We start from the raw sequence: 24,678 nt of genomic DNA, 5'->3' as shown, positions 1-24,678 counted from the left end.
ATTAAACCAATATAGAATAAACATTTTTCTCTATCAATATTTCTTTTTTTTTTTAAGTTTTAGTTATTCATGCATACAGAATTGGGGTATAGGCCAGAGGTGCAGGAGCAGTGAGAGGCTTCACCAGAGACAGAGTGGGGAGCAGAACAGGCCGACTGACGAAGTACATTGCTAAGGGGAGCAGAGGGTGTGTCAGGAGAGGTCTGCTGCGTCATGTGGTTGTCACCTCTGGGGCTGGGGATGGAACTCATGCTGAAGTGGTTTTAGCTTCTTAGTGCTGTGCTTTAGCCCAACTGGGCCACCAGGCCCTGTCTTTGTATTCTTTGTGTAGATATCTAGGAATTGAATTGTAGACCCATTGTTCATCTTTTAAAAATTTCCTCCATAGGGGCTGTACTAGTTCACATTCAACCAACGTGGTAAAAGGGTTCCTTTCTCCACATTCTCACCACCATTGTTGTTTCTAGTCTTTTTGGATAAGGGCCATTCTCACAGGTTTGAGTTGGTATCTCACTTTTTTGGCTTTGCATTTCCCCCACAGTGAGTGATCATGGGCATATTTTTCATGTACCTGCTGGTTATCTGCATGTCTTCTTCAAAAGTGCTTATTTAGATCTTCTGTCTTCTGTTCATTTATCAGTTGTATTATTTGTTTTCTTTTTGTTGAACCGTATGAGTTCTTTGCAGATCTTGGGTATCAGCTTTTGTCATATTTTTTTGCAAATAAATTTTCTCCCATTCAGTAGGGGTTTTTTTTTTTCTTTTTTTTTGGTTCTAGTGATGGCTTTCTTCACTTTGCAGAAGATTTTTAGTTTTATGTATTCTCTTTATATATATATATATATATATATATATATATGTTTTATATTTCCTTGTTGATGAAAATCAAAAAACACATCTCTGAAGCCTATGCCATGAAATATTTTGCCTGTGTTTTTGCCTTTGTATTTTTTTTTTTATTTCAGATCTTATATCTAAGTCTTTTGTCCATCCTTCTCCAGGTTTGGAAGCTGTCCACTATTATTTCTTTGAAAAAACATTGTGTGCCCTGTTTCTCTCCTTCCCCTTCTGGGACACCAATTATCATTATGTTGTATTTCCTAATGAAGTGTGGTATTTCTTGTAGTGTTTCATCATTTTTTTACATCTTCAGAAATATAGCTTCATTTTATTTCATCTTAATGATTTCCTGCTTACGATACTTTAGGTGTTTTTAATGCCTTAACTTCTAGTTATTAGTTAATTTCATCTACTATAATAAAAATGCATACATTAAACCAATATAGAATAAACATTTTTCTCTATCAATATTTCTTTTTTTTTTTTAAGTTTTAGTTATTCATGCATACAGAATTGGGGTATAGGCCTGAGATGCAGGGGCGGCGAGAGGATTCACCAGAGACAGAGTGGGGAGCAGAACAGGCCGACTGATGAAGTACATGGCTAAGGGGAGCAGTAGGCAGGTCAGAAGAGGTCTGCCATGCCATGTGGTCATCTCCGGGGCAGGCAGGAATCGAACTCATGCAGAAGTGGCTTTAGCTTCTTAGTGCTATGCTTTAATCCACTGCACCACCAAGGAGGGTCTCTCTATCAATATTTCAAAATCAAGTAGATCATCTACATAGTACCTCATATCTAGATGAATTATTGTTATATTTTCTATAACTGCTTGTTTCTGATACTAGTTAAAAACATATTTGTTTGGATAAAAAATGATCATCTTGTAAAACCAGGAGTATTAAAATGATATGTTTTCTATCTTGTTGCAGTAAAAAAAAAATCTGAGATTCTGATTCCTTTAGCTAAGATCATATCTCTTTTCTTGAAAAAGAAATAGATTAATTGATAGCTTGTTTTATTATTTATTCATTTCCATTTTAACTTATTCTGAACAGTGCAAGCATTTGGAGTTAATGTGAACAATAAATTATTCTGAGTCTCTTTCAAATTCTGCTGAATCTTACAATTTTTGCATTGCTTCGATTTTGGCTCACAAATTGATTCCATCTTTACTTCCCTGTCACTTATAGTATATCATTTAAGTTGGTTTCAAAGAGTCAGTAAGATATATGAAATTTAAATAACACACAAAATAGGGAAAATAATATACTAGCTTCCACAACTCACATATGCATTTAATCTTCACAGTTATTTTGATATAAAGTACATTACCATAATTCTTAAATCATTACCTGCATAGTCATAGCCAGTCACAATTATTTTCTATTTCATATCACCTTTATTGATATGTGAAGTGCTTCAATCTCTTGATGGTGAAAATGGTAAAGTTGTCATTTCTTCCCAAGTACCAAATACCAGAACTCAAGTTTTTGTAACTAAACAACTAGTTGATCATATTAGACTATCCCAAGATACTCAGTTTCTATTAAAAAAAATTCTGGTATTTATGTTATTTTTAATAACAAAATATTATTGTAGTAGGCCAAAGAGAATGCCTTCAGTCCATTTCACCTTCCCTTAATGGAGGAAACAACAGTAAATGTGACCTAGAAGAATGTAGTTTGAGGGTTACCTTTTTGGTGTATAATTGTCTATAAATATGTCCTCTCTATCTAAAGCCTATTTTTACTTAGGAAGTCAATAAGAAGCCCCCTTTTCCCTCCTCAGACCCTGCCTTGTGCCCTTTCCCTCATTTCTTCGTTAATAACTTAAACCCTTTTTCTACAACTCATAACATTCCACCCCAGACAAATTTGTAAAGTCCACTCGCATTTCCAAACCAAAGAGATCTCAGGCATCAAAAATCACAACTACCAGCATGCCATGAACATGACTTTCTCAATGGCAGGGAGATTGCTAGGAAATAGAGGTGACATTAAGTAGTGATAAATGGCTTGTATCTGAAAACATGCTGCTTGAACTCTTGCTTTACCACCTTCAACTTGCAACCTGGGGCTGCTTAGAGGATATATGTGGAAGAGAGACATCAAGAAATATTGAATAGGACATGTGGTGGGAGAGGACTACTCTTGTTCCTTTTCAAGGACAATGATAGCTATTATCTTTATGTGATCAATTTTTAATATTGACTATTTCCTTCTGTCCCAACTCTCTGTTACCTGTCTAACCTTGGGGTTCTTTGTCAGAAGTTACCTTAGGATTCCTTGCTAGAAGATACCTTAGACTGTGGCAAGTAATTAGGCCCCAGTGGCCCTGTTTCAGGCCAAGCATGTTTGACTAGGCATTTGTCCAAAATGACAATTTTTGTAATTTTATTGGGAAACTATTGCTTGAACTCTTTCCTTTCAATACATGTGCACCTATTCTATTAAAATCTGTCATACTAAGTTGGCTTCCTTTGCCTTCATGTATGTGGGTGACTTAAACCCTTTTAGAACATGTACCCCTTAACAGTTTGGAGTCTCTGACTATACCCACTTATCCATGCGTTAAAATAGACCTTCATAATTAATATACCACTCCTATGTGCACACATTTTTTTTTTCCTTCTTCTGCCTACTCACCTCATTATCCAACCATCCTAAGAAAACCCCAAACACATTAGAGGATTTTTCCTTTGTACCTGGACACCACCCAGCAGGGCAGAATTAGTGTTTGAAATGTAACTGATGACAAAAGGCATACCTTTAACTTATCCTTGATCAGTCATTCAGTATATTCCTTGTTTATTCTTTGTGGGGGGGAACATTAATGAAATGTTTCACCTGTGTTTTTCTGCAATAGTATTTGTAATTTCTAAACAATTTCCTATATAAGTAGTTTACGATATACTTAAAATGAATACCAATTATTTTCAGTATTTACATTTCTTTTTAATTGGTCAGATGATAATGATATATTAGAAATACTGGACCCCCATATAAGAATAAATATATTTTATAATATTATATTTCTAAGCAATGTATCATTTGAAAAAATAATGTAAAGTGTAGAACTTTTAGAAGAATTATACATAGTATCTTATAATTTTATTTAACAGAAATCTTAAATACCTCATTAAAAAGTCATATTTTCCAAGAATATGATAAAACTAATTTAAAGGGTTATATGTACTCCTGTGTTCGTTGAAGCACTATTTACAATAGCCAAGTGATAGAAACAACCTAGTGCCCAAAGACTCTAGGTGTGTAGATTAGGAAATTGTGTGTGTGCACGCACACACATATATATGTATGTGTATACACATACAGACAGGCACACCTTGAGATACTCCTCAGCTATGTAAGAAAAGGTAAGTCCCTGGTATTTGCTACAACAGGGATGAAATGAAAGATAATTTTGCTGTTAAATAAATCAGAAGGAGAAAAACCAAGAGGAGGAGAACAAAATGGGGAAAGGATATAATGGACTAAGGTAGAAGCCTACAGGTTCCTTGGTAGTCTGTGTGATCTGATCACACACACCTGAGAGCTGACTTCCTATACCTCCAAATCATATACCGTGTTAATCATAACCAATCATAACATCGGTTAGCTCAATGAAAATAAATTACATAAAAAGACATAAGTAAGAAATAAGTGACATTTTACACAATCATTCAAAAGTAACTCAATTTCAAAACTATGACTGTTATAGGACAGTGAGAGGGGCAAACTAGAGCCCCCAAACCTGCCTGCTCTAAATAGGTTCTGCCATTCATCACATCAAGACAGATACAGACCTTTAATGGAAAGGAACTTTAATACAATTTGTATACACTCAGAGAATACAAAGAATATAGTTTCCAAATTAAGCACCCAAAGTTACCCATCCCACATGGGTAAAAGTCTAGTCAAATAGGATTGACCCAAGAGAAGGCCTGAAAGCCAGCCACAAGTCTAAAGCACCTTCTGGAGGGGACCCATAGAAAAGGGTCAGAAATGGCCTGAAAAGTCTGGGAGGAAAAAGCAAAATCAAGATAAAAGCTGCCATTGGTGGCCCTCCCTGGTGGCGCAGCGGGTTAAAGCACTGCACTGAGAAGCTAAAGCCACTTCCTCATGAGTTCGATTCCCGCCTGCCCCGGAGGAGTCCACATGGCGTCAGACCTCTCCTGACCCGCCCGCTGCTCCCCTCAGCAGTGTACTTCGTCGATCTGCCTGTTCTGCTCCCCACTCTGTCTCTGGTGAATCCTCTCGCCCTCCACGTCTCTGGCCTGTACCCCAGTTCTGTATGAATAAATAAATAATAATAAAAAAAAAAAAGCTGCCATTGGTAACCTCTCCAAGGGCCTTTCACACACACTGTTACAACCAGTTCAGAACCAAGAAGCAAGCACAGTTTCTTCACATGTCTCTCTGCTCCATGTGCCTCCCTCAAGTCTCCTTCTGGTTCTCCATCCTGCTTCCTTCCTCTTCAGTCTCCTCTTCAACTTCTTCTCCCTGCTCAACTACACCCTCCTTTGGGTGGGGCAGGGAACCTGGAACCTCCCATTTTCTTGGGGACCACCCTGTTAACCTAACGATTGTTAAGTAGCTGTTCTAAATATTTTGGTAAATGTTTTAAAAATGGTTTAACTATTGTTTAAACTACAAATGATTTAAAAACTGATTTTTTAAATTGTGGTAATGTTGGTTTACAACATTGTATGTGATTTAGAGTTACAGGTTCACATCTCTTCAGACCTGTAACCCTACCAAAAATAAAATCTCTGAATCGTGCTAAAAAAGGAAACAAGTAGCCTGAAATAAATTCCTTTATGCAGTCTTACCAGGACTTTCAACTTAATTTGACTGCAGGTTCAGCCTCTCCCAAATGTGAAATTCATTACTAGACCAACTAGAATTTCTTGGGCAGTACTATATGATAAGACCTCTTGTCTTCCCCTAAGGGAAGTAACAATGTCTGCACTAGCCTTCCCTTTTGCTAGTAACTTTGTTCTACTCTCTTTGTGTCTATGAAAACCTTCAATATTGTACAACTTTTTGCAGTACCTTTCCACTTGCTTAATGGGATACTACCCAATTTAAGAATGGTTTAATAATGTCATTTAGGTTATCATATTTATTTGAATAAGTTTTCTTTTTAATGTGATGCATATTTTTCATAATCCATTATATAGATTGTAAACTCTAACCCTTGAGAAGATTGTAACATTATTTTACAAATTCATAACTTTCTACCTTACTTTTTTCAAATACTATATTCCTCTATTTTTCATTCCCAATCTAAGACTAGGTTTACTCATCTCTGGCACTACTATTTACATTTTCAGTCCTCATGTGCATATGAAGGATAAATAGGGGGATGGGAGAAAAATGCCTGACCTTCCAGTCAATCTTTTAATTTAAACTATTAGTATAGGAATTTCTTTGGGATTTGACGTACATTGGAAAACATTATTTACAGGAGTAAATAATGTAATCACAGCAGCAGCTGCCTTTCGGGGATGCCAGCAGTCAGCTTAGTGCTTCCTAGGCAGCTGGGGCAGGTGTTAGTGATCTAAATGAGTTTGGTGAAAAGACTTTTATTACTTTACAATAGTTCTGGCAACTAGACCTATGTTCCTGCCATTCCAGTCCTGGTTCCCACTTTGTTTTCTGTAATTTTCCAGCAGATTTTTAAAAGTTTCATATTACCCCCAACAGCTTTACCACCTCTCTCTCCAAGTCAGATAAAGTAGTACAGCACAAGATTGTAGCACTTCATTTTGCAGTATATGTTAGAAGCATAACCATAATTTAAGCATCCTGCCAGGAGTTCTTTTAGTGGCAAAGTGACCCTAGTCATATTTGCAAAATCTTCTACACTTTGTAATAATAGGGATGTGTTTCTCTTTTTCTGAATCCACAAAGCTGATGAAGTGCCTATAGTATAGATGATATTTTATAATAATTATTTGGAAACATTTTCCTTATTAATATTCTTGAAAACAATTAGGGATTGTGGGTTATACTCAGTGAAATAAAATTGATAAAAGAAGTCATCAACTGTCAGCATTAAATTGATAATATAGGTATGAAGTATTATTTTCAAGGTGAAAAAAATTTTAGACAACTCACATAAATGGGTCCCCTAGTAGAACTGGTAAAACACAAAGATAAATACTGGTAAAACATAAGGATAGGTAGAGGTAAGGTAAAATGAAAACTAAGGTTACAGAGAATGGAATTGCTATCTATCCCAGTTTATCCATAGCACATGGCTACAATGGGAGATGATGTAGGAAAAGCATTGAAGAACATTTTTTATAGCAACAGTAATAATAATAAGACGTTTAAAATGTGGGTTTTTACTATGAGTGAGCACTATGTGCTTTCTGCTATATGACATCAAATTTAATCCTCAGTAAAATATCACATAGCCGATCGTATAATTTTACATGTAATGAAATTGGGGCTTCGAAAGAGTCACTACTTGTGTAAGGACATTTCCCTTAGTGGTGAAACCAGGACTTGACTGCAAAGTTCATTGATATGTTTTGTTTCCATGTAGCAGTTCATATTTCCATTTTATCATTAATGGGATGACTTAAAGCATGGGGCATGAGGATACTGCAACAAGAACAAACAAAATTCTCTAAAATGATACATTTGTGTGTGTGTGTGTGTGTGTGTGTGTGTAGATGTGTTGATGGATACATGGTGGGGAATGGAGAGGGACAAAAAAAATAACTTGTAGTAATTCTGGGGCACAGGGAAAACATTCCTGCCGACATCTGGGTTCTGAGACTAGAGGAAAAACAGATTACTATCAGACAGCTTAGTAGGAGAGAAAAACCCAAATTTAATTAAAAACATGAAGAACTTACATAGCTGTAAATGCTAAAGTGAATGAAGCAAACTGGGGTTTACATTCTGCGCCAAGGAAAGTGGGGCATTAAGAAGAGAGGACATTGTTTGACATAACAAAGAAGAGATGACTTGATATGACAAAACCCTGACTCTAGGTGTTAACACTTTCTTAAGATCATTTTCCCAAATAAAGTGGTTGTTTTTGTAAATATCCCCAAATCCGGATAATCTTCATCCTTTAATGTTGGCATTTTCTTCCAAAGCTTATCACTATTAACCTTAGTTTCACCTACTGTTGGCTCACAGGATGAGGGACATCCAGTATCCCCCAAACTTTCTGATATAAATAGGCTCTGGCCATGAAGATATCTAGATAAAAAACATACTCTAGTGCTGAAGACATTCTATAAAAAATAACCGTAATACAACCAGTGTATAATAATTAGTGCACAGCATAAATAAAAATATTTTATTTCCATATCAAGCACCTACAGTTACCCATCCCCTCCTGGGAAAGTATCCAGCCAAAAATGGTTGTCCCAAAGTAGGGCACTGAGCCCCAGAAGCTGGCCACAAGTGCAAGGTACCTTCTGGTGGGAGCCCATAGGATAGGGCAGAAGGGGGCAGGCAAGTCTGGAAGGAAAGAGCAAAACCATTAACAAGGTAAAGGTTGCCATTGTCAACCTCTTCATGGGTCTCTTGTCCACATCTCTTTCAATTGCCTCCTTCCAAGGTCCCTACATCCCTGGTATAGGTCAAAGGCCACAAAGCAAATATGGCTGCTTCTCCACATGTCTTTCTACTCCATGTGCCTCCTCCATTCTTCTTTAATCTCTTTCTGCTTCATCTTCTCACATCTTTTCCCTATCTTTTCAAGCTTCATCTGCCTGCCCAGCTCTACCCTTCCTCAGGGCAGGGAACCTGGAGCCTCCCCTTTCCTCTAGGAAAGTATTAGAAAAAGTATTTTCAACAGTATTAGAAAAGCCCTACTATTGACATTTTTGAAAAAGCCTATCTGAACCTCTTAGGTGAGATCAATCCTATAATAATACCATGTACTCTCAACGTGTTGTTGTTACTCTCTCTGAGCTTACTCTGAACTCTGTCCTTTCCCAAACATGGTAGCCCTTTACTGCCACTATAATGGTCATCCCCTCTGCCTTTGAGGTACTTGTTTTCTCTCCCTCTGAATGTACACATAGTTCTCTTGCCATTTCTTACAAGGTGTTACTCAAATGTCACATTTTAGTAGGGTCTGTCATAACAGTTTTATTAAATGGTGATCACCTTTTCATCAGACACTTCTGATCTACTTTATGTTACTCTGATTTTCCTTTTTCTTCCATTATACTTTCAACCTCTGGTATATTCTACAATTTACTTATTATGTTTGTTATCTTGCACTCCTCTCTAAAAAATAAACTCCATATAGGTAAAGGATCTTTCTATTTTATTGCCTGATTTATCCAAGAGCTGAGAAAGCACTTCAGTACATGTAGTTGCTCAATACTATTTGAAAAGTTGATAATATTATACAAATGCATTAAAATATATAACAAATGCTCATTTAAATATTTCTCAGTATACAAAAGGAATATCTGTAATCTCACAAATTATAAATATGTGCATGATTTTATGCATTAATACCATATTCTGAATCCATTCCTTTTCAGCAATATTAATCAAAATAACTTGCCATTTCATTTTAAGGAATATTTATTAATTTTAGTTATTTAAAGGTCAGTGTGACTTTTGTTTTTCACAATTTAAATGCATTTACAGTATTTATAAGTCTTTAAATTGTATGTAGACTATAACTAGAACTATGATGATAAGTAAGTGTTTTGCCTTTAAGATGGAGCATTGTTAGGAAATATTATCCAAAGGCTTATAAGCCCAAATGTGATTTCACAGTAAAAGCTTTCAGTGAGATGAAGCAACAGATGAATGTAGAAATGATACTACTGCCAAAATATTGTAAATGCCCAGATCAGTATGTTACTTAAATGAAAGCCTTTCAATTTCTCCATAGCAATATTCATTTGCTTTTAACATAGCATTTATCACTTTGAGCAATATTTATTATTTATACATCTCTCTGTCTTGTGTATTATTTCTCTCTGAATCATTTTCTGCATTGAAAAAAGTGATATATTTTAAAACCAAATATGTGATGTCTGCAAATCTATGTGTATTTACAATGTGAACTAAACTCCTAATCTGAATTAGTAAATATAATTTTTATAAAACACTACAGACAGGGCCCTCCCTGGTGGCACAGCGGGTTAAAAGCACAGCACAAAGAATCGTAAGCTACTTCTGCATAAGTTCGATCCTCGCCTGCCCCGGAGGAGATCCACATGGCGTGGCAGACCTCTCCTGACCCGCCCGCTGCTCCCCTCAGCAGTGTACTTCGTCGATCTGCCTGTTCTTCTCCCCACTCTGGTGAATCCTCTCACCCTCCGCATCGCTAGCCTGTACCCCAGTTCTGCACGAATAAATAAATCTTAAAAAAAAAAATCTACAGACATTAGGGTTGTGATGACAACCCTAAACAGGGTGTGTCCATAGAACCAAATGCTAGCAAAAATGTTTTAGATTTTGTAATCAGGTAAAAACCTCCCTGAGCAGGTGAATTTCTAGCTGAAAACCAACCGATGAGGAGAAATCAGTCAAAAGGAATCTGTTAAAGAGATTTGTAACAAGAAACTTGAAGTAATAAATGCAGCCCCCAAAATGCAAATAGAGGTCCTTGAACAAAAGATAGCAGTGTGATAGAGGTTGGTAATGAGGTGGGTGCAAGAAGATAATCTCTGATTATGTGTTAAAGTTGTATCCTTTTCAATTACAAATCATTGGATGATTTTAATCCAAGGTATTCTATTATCTTTTTGGGCCTTTCAAAATCTTAATCTAACTGTACATTATTGGATTTCTATGGGTTTTTGATTGGGCAGAGGGTATGAAGATTAGAAGTTGAACATTATGTTAGCAATAGTGTATTATATTCTAGAAAGTTACTGGGGCAGGGAGGGGGGAAGTAATTCTATGATTATGTGAGGTGATATATGTGATGTGTTAACCTTAGTGTAATAATCAATTTGCAATACATGTGTACAAAACATGTTGCAAACTGTTAAAAAAATCAGAATATATTTAGTGCTAATTGATGTAATTAAAAAAATCATGAATGGGTCAATTCCCATCTAGAATGTGGGTAAGGGTTGCACAAATGGAAAGATTTTGTGCTCAGAAAAACAATGGGACAAAGTTGCAAGCAAAAAGAAAGTAATATTTCAAGTAAAGCCACCTTCCCTCAGGGGACAGTAGGGAGTTTTATCAGGTAACTTGTATTACTAGTGCTAAGCAGGAAATTCTAGAAGGGTTATATTACAATTCCACTTTCTGAAAAGGCTGAGACTTTGGTTAAATATTAAGCTTTGGGGTGCTCCTTGGTGGTACAACGGGTTAAAGCACAGCATTATGAAGATCTCCAAAGCCACTGCAACACGAGTTCCATCCCCAGCCAGGGAACTGACCCACATGGCCTGGCAGACCTCTCCTGACCTGACCACTGCTCCCCTCAGCAGTGTACTTTGTCGATCTGTCTGTTCTGCTCCCTACTCTTTCTGGTGAATCCTTTCACCCACCATACCTCTTGCCTGTACCCCAGTTCTGTAAGCCTAAATTAATAAATCCCTAAAAAATATATATTAAGCTTTGATAAAGATTGGCAAGAATAGCTCCATCTAGAGTCAGGTTTTTTGTTTGTTTTTAACAACACTTTAAGCTTCATCATGAGATATGTTAATTATAATTTAATAAATGTTGGGAGGGAAAAGACTGGAAGTAAAGAGACCAGTAGGACATAAATGAGTCAATCAGATATGCCAGCCAAAATTGAAGCTGGAGACCAAATTGAAAGAATACACATATTTTATCTTAATTCCTGTTATTTCATTGTACTTTAAGCTTCTATACATTGGTATATTTTATAGTTATATTATGTGAAAGCATGACATTGACAATTGTAAATAAAAATGATACCCATTTTTAGCAATCTTTAAATCTATTAGTGGAATAAAGAGAGGGTACCCCGGTTTGTGAGTCTGTAACAGATAATCACTAGGGCAAAACGAGCTTCCAAGTTCCCTGGCCCACACTAAGGAAGGGTAGAGCTGTTCAGGGTTAAGTGAGAGAAGACAGAAAGAAGGAAGGAAAGGGAGCAAGTACCTGGATAGGAACATGGAGCAGAAAGGATAGTGCAGAAGCTGTACTTGCTTCTTGCCTTGTACCAAGATCTGGAGTGGCATTACAGGAGACAATTGAAAGAGATGTAGATGAGAGACACACAAAGAGGCTGACAGTGGCAGCCTTTACTTTGATTTTGATCTTGGTCTTTTCCTGCCAGACTTGCTTGGCCCCTTTTGCCCCTTTCCTATGGATCCCCAGCAGAAGGCACTTTAGACTTGTGGCAAGATTTTGGGGCTTAGCACCCTGCTTTGACTCAACCCTCTTCGGTTGGGCATTTACTCATGAAGAGATTGGTAACTAGATGTTTAATCGGAAACTTCATTCTTTCGCTTCTCTTTATTACACAATAATTATATGCAAGTCCTGTACTATTGAAAGTCTTATACATTAGGATACATTTTGTCTTGATGAAGTTGATGACAGAAACCATTTGGGGATTCCAGGTTTTCCCTCAACCTACCCTGTAGCAAGTCTTCATCCATGCATTTAAGAACTTGGGATAAGACCCAAAAGTAAATAACCAGAGATAGAAAAAAATAATGGTTCACTTATCTGGGGATTGAAAAGAAGGAAAGAGGGAAGAGAGATTAAAAAGTGGTTAACCAGCAAAGCATAGTACAATTACCTTTCAAAGTTGATTTATTGGCTTCTGACTGGCTTCATATGTTGAGTTGATGGTAAAAACTATAAAATAATTCCAGTTATTTTCTTGTGGGCAGCCTATTTTTTTCTGCCTGAAACTTTGCAGGTTTTCTTTTCCTTTTCCCTTGAAGTTTAGTAACTTTACAAGTGTAAGTTTTACCATGTTCTTCTATATTAAAGTTTTATAGGTCAATGAGCTTCTTTCTTTGGCAGGTTAAGAACAAATTGCTTTTCTAAAGTTTCTTTTGTTATGCCAGAGAAGAGTTTTGCTGTAGTTCAAATTTACTGTACTCAGCAGTGACAGCTATTTTAACAGTATTTTCACATATTTATTCCAGTATTTTATATGAATCCTACTCATTTTTACTGAGACCAAAATGTCCATACAATTTTTCATTGCATATTTAGAAATACAAAAATTTAATGTTTTGTAACCTTTCAAAAATAACAACAGTGGTGCTCTTCCTGGTGGCGCAATGGATTAAAACACAGCACTAAAGCCACTTCAACATGAGTTCGATCCCCAACCCCAGAGGTGAGCCACATGATGTGGCAGACCTCTCCTGACCCACCTGCTGCTCTCCTCAGCAGTGTACTTCATTGATCTGCCTGTTCTGCTCCCCACTCTGTCTCTGGTGAATCCTCTCACCACCCCTGTATCTCTGGCCTGTATCCAGTTCTGTATCACAACAGTGTTCAAATTATTCTATAATTTGGAACCATAAATTAGTTAAGATATAAGAAAATCCATAAAATGGCCAAACAAAAATAGCTATTTAGCTAATATGGAACCTATTCTGAATCAAACATACTCCTTCTTGTCTTCACAACCACACTGAAATGGCTTGATGAAAAGTCAGTAGCCAACACTGTAGCTGTACTCTACTTGCCACTGGAGGGAGACTAGAAAAGAATCCCCACTCACTGTGTTCTCCTTATCAGACAAAAAGGTGACATGGATTCTTCTCTTTGGCAGACACATCTCCATGCCCCATACCCCGCTTTCATGCATCCACCTTAGACTAGTCTCAGTACACCATGAACTGGACTTCCTAAGCAGAGGCACTACTGGGTGCTGCTAATGGAATTATATAGCCACGTGTGGCTTATAAATGGACACACGTGTGTGTGTGCTGCACTTGCTTCTCAAGCTTGTGCTTGAAAGGACACATGTGGAGGAAAAACACATAGAGGCAGTTAGAAGAGAAACTTGAAGAAGACACATATGGGAAGACTGTCCTAGGCAAAGACAATGACACCTTGATTTGTAGTTTTGCATTTCTCCATCTGCCACAGATCTTCCTGGCCTCTTTCTTCTGGTTCCTCCACCAGAGGGAGGGTGTGTTAGATATACAGCAAATTTTGGGGCCTCAGGGACCACACTTTGGACAGAGCCTATTTGACTTGGCATTAATCAGGAGATAGGGGATTTTGAGAGATTTTTGGAAAATATTAATTATTAGGAATACCCTTCTCTCTCTGTGCACACTAATTCAATTAAAGATCTTTCACACTAAGAGTCTATTTTTTTTTTTGTCTTTGTGTGCATGGATGGCTGGAATTCCATTAGCACATGAACCCCTTAGTAGTTTAGGGTCACTAGCTAACATTTTTATTGGTGATTAGAAAAGGAATAGCAAAGCTATCTGCTGAAACTGTTATGAAATATCCCACACTGTAACTTTTAATCTCAGGACTCTTGACAGCCAATTCAGAAGTTTCAAAACAAATGATGTAAGTTCAGATCATAACCCTGCATGATCCCATAAAACTCCCCTATACCGGTACCTGACTTAACACACCTTGGGCATGTCCCTTGGTTGTACACCAGGGGCATGAATCCTATTTTGAATAAGTGCTTTTTCCTTTAATTAAGTTGTATCTTGATAGGTTCAGTCTACATTAAGAAGATGCAAGTAATTGTGTACATAATATTTGTTCAAATGATTTTTTGAGGATGATGTCATAATATATTGTGTTTTCCACATTTTGGTTAATACATATACATGTTTTTTATAATTGGAAAAATGTAAAAATTCTGTCAGGAACATTATAACATTATCCTTGAGAAAATTTGATTATTTGTAATTTTTAGAAACACTGCTTTTTTTAAAGACCATACATTTTGTGACAGCCATGAAATTAAGTACTGGCTCACTAAACCTTTTATCTAAGTCACAAAAATTAGGCAATTAGTCAACATGAAGTGAAATATGTGAGTGTTTTCTAATTCTTCTCTCTTATGTTTCCATGGTAATCAGACATTTGGTCCATTTGAATGTTTAAAACTAAGCTGGAATTAGTGACCTGATGCTGAAAACATGTACTGGTTATTTACAATCACATGCTAATTATAGTAAAAATTGTACATTTTCCTTTGTTCTGGTATCCCTCAGAAGAAAGTCTAGTTAACTTATGTGTAGAATTAACTGGTAGGTAGGAATTATAGATATTTTTGTAATGTCTTAACTGGAACTTTGGTAGTTGAATTCACTAGCTCATGGATAATTAACAAATAGAAATTTTCCTTTTCAAAATATATTTATGAGTGCTGAATGTCCTTTTGTTATTATGATTGCTCACAAAATGTTGAACCAAAATATTTGTAATAGCTGCTCCATTACCTAATTCATGGGTACCAGAAAAATATTGCCTGGCTAAGGTTTAAGGCATATTTTACTTTGCTGATTTATATCAGTTAGGATTATATTCAGCCATGGTTAGAAAAATAAATGTGATTAAAAGATTCAGAGGTTTATTTCTTTCTCAAGTAAAAGGTAGTTTTTATTTGTGTGTGGTAAGTAGTTCAGGCCAGTATACTTTTCTATAGTGGCAGTTAATTCAGGATTCTTTTATCTGTGCCTGCAGTACATGGTACTTAATTCTTAGGGACATTTCCTTGTCTAAAGTGCTAGTTCCAGCTCTAATATTAAATGTGAATTTTATGAGTGCAAAGCATATTATTTCCCTCCCACTAAGGGAGTACACTCCTACTGAGTGTATTCACTTTCCTTATCTGTTTGCAAACTATAGAGTGAAGTGTAATATTTAGGTTAGATTGAATGTATCTTACCAAGTATGTATTTCTAAAGAATTTGAGCAGATTATTTTGGAAAGCAGTTATCTGGCAGAAACTACTATATTAAGTTCTCTATAAGGGAGATTAGCTTTTTTTTTTTAATCTCTTTTCTTCCTCTTAATTTCAGCACAGGTAAGTACTTCTATTTAAACAAAAGGGGAATCATAATTTCTATGTCCATTAACTTTCGGTGGCTTTCATCTCACTCAAAATAAAATTAATTCATTATCATAGTCATTGAAACTCAAATGATGTTGACCGTATTTCCTTGTCTACTGTTATGGGAATAATTTTTGCCACTCTAATGTTATGTGTTTTGGTATTAGTGTTATTTGTGGGGGTGGGGGGAGGAGATATAGACATAAAAAGCTGAAATGATGTTATCCTTTTGTAAAGAACATTTGTGTGAATTAAAAAAAAAATCCATTTTTAGGGAAGTATCCGTCCTTATAAGGGTACTTAATCCAGTCTCTTGAACTCTTATAAAAGACACAACAACAAATTAAATATGCAGAATATTCATATCCTGTTTCTGTATCTTTTCTCATAAATTGCTATAACTGATTGTCTCCTAAACATTCTTTGTCTTTGCTGAATATGTTATTTATGCATTAGCTCTGATCATTTCCTTGAGTTTTTTAGTTTTATGAGTGTCTCCCATATACCCAACAACTATATATGTTAACAACTTTTCTTCTTCTTTTTTTCTGTCATTTATTACAGAGGTATCCTAATGAAGAACCTAGACGAGTAGAGAAAATTGTTTTTCTACTCTATACCATTCACTTGTGTATCTCAGCTCACTCTTAATTTGACTCCTTGATAGTTCCTAAATAAGCATGCATGCTTATAAAGTAGGGCATATCCATGCCTTAAGAGGCTTTTCTTAACCACCCCGTCACTCAGTCACTCATCATTTATCATGCTTCTCTTTTTTTCATGGAAATACAGGCTCCTGAAATTTTAAGTGAGTTTATTTATTTATTTTAAAGATTTATTATTTTATACAGAACTGGGGTATAGGCCAGAGGTGATGAGAGGATTCACCAGAGACAGAGTAAGGAGCAAAACAGGCCAACTGGTGAAGTACACACCTGAGCGGAGCAGCAGGCGGGTCAGGAGAGGTCTGCCTCACCATGTGGATCACCTCTGGAGTGGGGATTGAACTCATGTTGAAGTGGCTTTAGCTTCCTAGTGCTGACCTGAAACCCACTGAGCCACCAGGGAGGGCCTTAAGTGAGTTTATTTTTATCTCTCCCCTGTAGAAACTCCATGAGAACATGATTTTATTATTATCATTATTATTATTAGTTTTTGAATTCAATTTCCTATTTCTTTAATTACCGACATTTTATGTATTTTGAAAAGACATGAAGGACTAAAATATATATTTGTGATGAGATAGCTTGTTTTCATCATTGAGCTATTTTATTCCCTCCAGCATGGCACTTTAGTTTATTTCCTTTATTAAAAGAAAGTGATATTTAGATCTTTACAATATTTGTATGTAAACTCTTCCCATCCAGTAGTTTTCCTTCATGTCTTTAGAATACCTCTACATATTTTCCTCTCTCAATCTTCATTTCTTAGCTTTTTTTTTTTCTTTCCTGATTTTAGTATGTAATAAAAATTTTTCTTAATCTATGATACTTCTGATTTAGGAAATACTTTTTACCATAGATAATAATGTCCCCCCAAAGCTTTCTTTACCCATAAAATATTTTTATTTCAGTGTTTCCTCACCACTTCCTCTACTACTTAACTTTCCTCATTTGGGGTTTCTGTTGCTTTCTTCATTATTTTTGGTGAAATATTTCCTCAAGAACATGAGTAATAAGATTTCTCAGTTTTTTAATAAACCTCATATATCTTTTTCATTCTCCCTTGACAGGTATAGACCTGCTGAAGTGAAATCCTTTCCTTTCCTTTTCTCATTTCTTTACTGAGCTGTTGATTTCTATCTTCTAGTTTGGCCAATGAGAACTTCAAGTTTAGTATTTTAGTTTTATCTTCTTGATATTGAGCCTTTTGTTTTAAATATCACTATATGAGGAAACTGTCAAGTGGGGAAAAGCATAAAAGATTCTAATGGATTTTTCCTAGGCTTTTTCAATGTCATGAACATCAGTGTAGGAGGAGGAAAAATAACTTCCACTACCCTCCTAGGTTCTCAGTCTTTTCTGTAATAAGAGAGAAACAGAAGATTAATAGGCTTTATAACTGCTGTATACATGAGTGAAACCCAGGAAAACTGAGTAATTCCCCAATACAATATAAGCCATCACCTTAAATAACATCTGCTAAAAGTAAATGAAGTTGTTAGGGATAGGGGAGTTATAGGACATTATTAGTCACAGCACAGTATGATTGTTACACATATTTTAGTCACTGATGTCTCCATTGCTACAAATTCTAGAGATGTGTCGATCTACCACTTACTGCTACAAACTGAGATACTTACAAATGGCAATATTCATTACAAAAGGATAATTTCTATATCTTTTCAGTGTTTTTCTTATGACAGCTGTTTTTTTTAAACAATAACAAATTCACCATAATCTTTATACCAAATAAAAATATGTAGGTGGTATATTCTACTTCCTTTCATCAACATGGATTTTGAGAGTTCTGTGTCAAATCAACTTCGGGCCACTAAACTCTTCCTGGGATGTGTTGTGCCATGTCATACCTCTGCCTTCTAATTTTTTTCACAAGACTTTTCCCTAAAACTCATCATCAAAATGAGGATCCTAACCCAGGAAGACAGAGTTTACTCTGTGAGACCTTTTCCAATCAATGTCAAAAACGTAATTATTCCAGGAATACAATGGGACTTTTGTTTCCATATATAGGCTTTGGTCTTTTGATTTCCTGTGTCATTTTTATCTAATGAGTTGATGCTATCTGTAGTAAAGGAAGAAGGTAAATAAGTGATGGTATTGAATCACTCCCACCCCCCACATTCTAAAGAATGCACTGCAGAGACACCCTTGCTAGGTATGCTAGGTACCCACTGTTAAAATTTTTATCTGACTCTTTGGTCTGTAATGTAAATTGATGCTAGTTTACTCTCAGACAGCAGATTCCTGCATTGACTACAGAATGAGCTTATTCTGACTTCAAGTCTGTGTAGGTGCCAGGACATTTTAGAATGTGTTCACACCCAAATAAGCCAAAAGAAGTAGAATGCAGTTGGATTAGAGATAAGAATGGTCTACTCAGGTTGCTATATTTTAAGATTCCCCCAACAACAACAAAAAGAGATCTGTTGAAAAAGTAAAAAAAAAAACCTTTTCAAGTCCAGCAAACTAACTTTTCTCTCTCATGTGGATTTGTAAACAAAACAATACATTTTGTAATGGTGTATTTAGAATAATTACTTTCAAATATTTAATATTTATATGGGGAAATGTTTATTCCTCATTTTTTGAATAATGAAAATGATTAAATGTTAGTTCAACCTGAAGATAAGAACAAAAATAGGTTTAACTTTTGAACATTTCAGGAGTACACTGATGTTATTATAAATCACAATGACTTTTATAAGTGAACTTTTGAGCAAAGAAAGGTTAACTTAATTATTTTGTCCTGGAAAGATTATTTTTTATCTAGAAAAGAGTTTGCTAGGAAATCTAATTTATAAAAATTCATGGTTTTCAGATAAAGCTGATACCATCAGAATAGACTTACAAAGATGCTTTAAAAATCTGACTCTAACGATCAAAGAGAGAAAAAGATGTCTAAAATTATTTTAGCATCATTGAAACTAAAAATTCTTTCTAACTATGAGATTAAATCTCATAAAATTGCTTATGTCCAACCATTTTTGACCTACAAAAATGGCAGTTTCATAAAGTTCAACTTAATATAAAACACATCCTGAGGGAAAATTTAACAGACACATAATAGCTTGACCATGTTGGGGTGCAGGGGGAAATTTCTTCAAGTCATCTGGATTCTTTGTGATGCTGGATAGAGAAAAAAATTAATATCATTTTAGTTGGTGAATATATTTATTAAAATACTTGTACAGAAGTTACATGGTTCTAAATTCTAAAGAAGAATGGAGCAATCCTGGAATATTTATCCTATGTATCAAGGACAAATATGGAGAAGAAGCTTATGACAGATAAGGAAGGGGAGAACTCAACTTTTGAGGTTTTCAGAGAGGACATGTTTACAGATAAAACTTACACCTGGATAATGTCCTCCAAATATATTCTTCTAAATCATAAAAATAAGAACTCTAGTGATTGCTTCTTCAGTTGTTTATGCAGAAAGGGCAACCTCATATAAAGAAAAGCACATCTTTTAGCTTCTGAGAACTTCACTTTTCTTAATTTAATAGAATTCCCATTAACTAACTAATCCTATAGACTTCCTGAGCCTCATAGAGTCTCCATTGACCTTCAGTTTTTACCAAGGTTTTTACAGATTATAAGAAGCCTATTGTGGCATATTAAGAAAATCCTACCTATGCTCTATAAGGAGAATGACTTTAATCACATCTAATGGAAATAACATAAAATTATGCATTGTTACAGAAAGTTTAAAACATGTTAAGTAAGGTCAGATATCCCATGACACAGTTACACTATATTAACATTTTAAAATTGAATTAGTTTTTTGAGGTGATGTCAGTTTGCAATATTGTGTCATTCAGAGACATAGGATCACAACTCTTCAAAGTTATCTTATCTCAACACATCACCAACAAGCCATCCATACTTCTCTAATGCACTGTGTGCTCACCCACTTTTGCTTTTCTCCAGCACACTCCTAACTAGTAGTGTTAGCATGCAAAATGAGGGATACCCTGAGTCCCCCTCTCCAAACTTTGCATGCTCTAAGACTGCCATCTGCCATAAAAGACAGACATACTCAGTGCATAAGACCTTAAATGAGAAAGCACTTTAATAGAATTAGTGTACTACAAAGAAAGGAGAGAAAAAGGGTAATAGTTTACCAATGAAATACCCAAAGTTATCCATCCCCTATGGGTAAGTGACCAAAAGCAGGATTGGCCCAAAATGGGACCATTTACGACTGCAATCTTGCCTTAAGTCTAACGCACCTCCTGACTGACGCAAGACTGAAGGAAAGTAGGAAAATTAAAGTATTAGTCAAAATAAAGACTGCCATTTTCAGCTTTCCCACACATCAGCCTTTCACCTAATCTCTTCTAAGTGTTTCTTTTCATGTCCATGTGTCTATTCACGGTCTTTTTTCCCAAGTCTTCTTTCCTCCTCAGCTTCTCCTTGCTACTCAGCTCTAACTTTCATTAGGTAAGGCAGAAGACATGGAACCTCCCCTATTTAAATTACACTGATACAGCACCTCAATATTTTACAGCCAGATCTTTAGGGTTTGTTTTTGGTTTGATTTTGTCTGATTTTTGGTTTTACTTCTCTGTACTTCCTATATGAATAAAAACATTCAATATTTGTCTTTATTTTCTGACTCATTTCAATTAGCATAATACCCCCAATTCCATCCATGTTGTTGTAAGTGGCAAGAGTTCAACCTTTTATTTATTTTTAATCTCTGAGTAGTACTCACACACACATACAGTCTAAACTCTTTAAGGAATGGTAACAATTTCTCATAAGGTTCATAGGGACTCATTTGACCTGAAAGAGTTGCTTCTTTTCAATCACTCACATCTCCTCCCTTGTGATTTCATACTTTATCTGACACAATGGCAAGAGTGTACCCAACTAAGAGGTCAGGCCACTGTAAACATTTGTGGCGAATAAGCTTTATTTTACAGATTTTTGCATACATTCCTTTTCAGAACAATTTGGTGCACGTAACACAGTTATAGAGAAGACTGTAAGGATTTCTGTTGTTCTAGTGTGCCTCAATAGGTTTATATTCTTCCTTCTCCTGTACTGAATTCATCATTTAAATAAAAAAAATCCATCAAATACAACAAAAATCAAGAGAATCACTGAGCCTCTTTTACAGCCCTGTTTTCCTTCCTATTGAAATTCATCAAAATGTAAAATGTTTGTGTTACAAAACTATTATTACTTTCTTTCTCTTGAAAGTAGTTTCCATCTTTGTATTTTCATTTACACTAATCATTTATATTGTGAAGTCCTCCCTTTTTTTCTCAAATGTAAAATCCTACTTGTTCATTTCTATTCAAGTCAAATGCCTTACTCTCTAAGAATATTCTTTTGATTTCTCACTGTAGAATTAAATAATTTTCATATTTTCCTCCCAAATACTTACACCCATCATGCACATTGACATCTAGTAAAATATGTATTCCATCCTACTGCATATTATAGTTATCTTGAAGTTTCAAACTATCTCTTTGAGTACGCAGAAATCATGTCCTTTTGTGTTTTAATTTACCACAACATTAAGCATATTGGTTTGTTCATTGGTTAAATAATGATCCCCTTGATAGTTACCAAATAAATAAATCAACATAGCCAATAGAGTCATGCATCACTTAACAGCAGAGATAAGTTCTGAGAATGCATCATTAGGTGATTTTGTCACTGTGCAAATGTCATAATGTGTAATTACACAAACTTTGATGGTATCACCAACCATAGATCTAGGCTATATGGTATAGCCCATTGCTTCTAAACTATAAACGTGTATAATATGTTGCAGTACTAAATATTGTAGGAAATTTTAACCTTGGTATTTGTTTAACTAAACATATCTACAATAGAAAAGATACAGTAAAAAAAAAAAAAAACTGTCAACACTAGTAGATTTTGTAAACTAGGGGCCATGATGACCAAATAGCACAGTATTAAATCAAGCACAAAGGGAAACTGCCATGATGAGATCTAAGAGGCTGTTTCCAATATAATACCCTATAATGCTAACATCACTATAATACTAACATCACTACAATATTACTAGGCAATAACAATTTTGGAAACTATCACAGATATATCATATATATTATATATATAAGTAACATAACACTCTTATGCAGGGCATAACTGCATGACTCTTATTTAGTAACAAATAAAGTAAAAATCTAGTTATATAGATAAACTGGAAATGCTGTCCAAGTATATACATTGAAAACTTGCAAACCAATGTAAATTGCTTAAAAAAAAATTGATGCTAAATTTATTAAAATAGTTTTTTTGTTTGTTTGTTTTTTTAGTGTACTGCTGGTCCTCTAAAACTCAAAGCTAAATTAGGACTCCTATTTTTTGGAGTCAAACCCATTTTTTTACCCCTATACAATAAACTGAAGTTTGGCATGGTATAACATAGACTATGTGTCAATTACATGAAAATAATTAACAAGTGTAGTTGTTATAAGAAAATAAAAATCAAGTGGATAGATTCATGTGTTATTTGAATAACGGGTATTTATAAAGTGTTTACTACTAAACTAAAATTCAGCTAGCTAATTATAGGAATATATCTCTTAATTTGAGATGTAGGAAAACAACATGATAAAAAAATAAAAGTAACTTGATGTGCCAGATATCTTCAGTTATACTTCCAGATATCTTCATCTTTTCTGGCCCTCCTTGCAGTTAAGGGTTACTGACTTATAAAGACTACATCAAAAGACTCACTTACCATCTGGCTTCAGATTAAGTTCAACCTGCAAAGAACTCTGACAGTCGTTAGAAAGGAAAGAGAGAGGGATCACAGTATCTCTTCTGCTAATTCCTTCTCTGTGAGGCCTACTGAGCTATATGCTTGTATCTATAAAAGGTCACTGTTTGTGAAGTGACCTGCTCTACAACTCCTTTTTTTTTGGGGGGGGGGCGGTGGGAGGTGGTGTTTTGCTAACTTCATCTTTTCTCAGTTATCCCCAGATCCAGATTTATTGTGTGTAATTTATTTGTTTCTTCCTTTGTCTGAAAATATTTCTTAAGTGTTCTTATTTGTTTGCCATATGTGTCTTATAGAATCTCTAACTTATATAGAATATAAGCAAATTGAGAATCAGGTCATGCTTTTTTATAATCTTTTTCTCCTGTCTTGTTACAATGGGCACATACATTAAATGGCTACATCAGCAGCCTGGGTGCCTGTCTATATTGGGACGTTATTTCTTGCCTCTTTATAGCTTCTGTGGCAGCTCTGAATACTTGGTATTCCTGGATTTGCAACTGCATCATTTTAATTTCTGCCTCTCTTTTCACATGACATTTTTGCTGTGTGTCTGGGTTTCTGTGTCATTTTTAAAGATACTAGTCATACTGAGCAAATAAATCACCATATTCCATATGGCCACATCTCAATCCCATCTATAATGACCCTATTTCCAACTAAGTCTTTATTCTACTATGTGGTGATTAACACTTAAGCATATATTTTTTTTTGAGGGGTGCCCACTTCAACTTGTAAAGCTACTTCAGATGAAATGGTGATTGAAAATAAATTTTGAGAAGCTAAAAAACATTATTATGCCTTAATTTTTTTCATTAAATTTATCTAACATTTAGAAATAAAAATCAAACATGCTACCAGAGCAATTGCTATCAAAGTGATAATTGCATTGAACTGTTATACTGACCTACATTGCTGATTGAAAGAAAGTTCATTCCAGAAAGAGAAAGCCAATACTTTCTGATGATTGTTTTTAATCATATAAATCCCTGTACTTCCCTCAACTTGCAATTGGAATGATAACACTAAGCTCTCCTTTAATAGATAAAAATAAAACAAGTTTTCTCATTTGTGCGGACATCTTATACAAAATAGGAAACATTTACATAAATTTTCTCTCCATACAAAAATAAATTCTGTTTGTGAAAGGTGAGCAGTTTTACATTTTGTCAAAATATGTAGTCACCTAATAAGGAAAAATGAAGCCATAGTTTGATTGTCTACTATCTTTATCGATTGTAAAGACTGAGTTAGAATAAAAGCAATCATAAAACACAGTGGTTTTGAATATTATATTTGAAGACCATAAGGAATGACTCTTGCCCTTTGCTATTCTAGCGCTTCAGAGTACCAAGCTAACATTTTCATTGCTATAAAGAGTACTTAATTCTTTAAAAAAAAAAA

Source organism: Condylura cristata, unplaced genomic scaffold, assembly GCF_000260355.1.
Source record: "Condylura cristata isolate star-nosed mole 26May11 unplaced genomic scaffold, ConCri1.0 scaffold00013, whole genome shotgun sequence".
Lineage (NCBI taxonomy): Eukaryota > Metazoa > Chordata > Mammalia > Eulipotyphla > Talpidae > Condylura > Condylura cristata.
The sequence above is the reverse complement of the archived record's forward strand: the minus strand, read 5'-3'. Positions refer to the sequence as shown.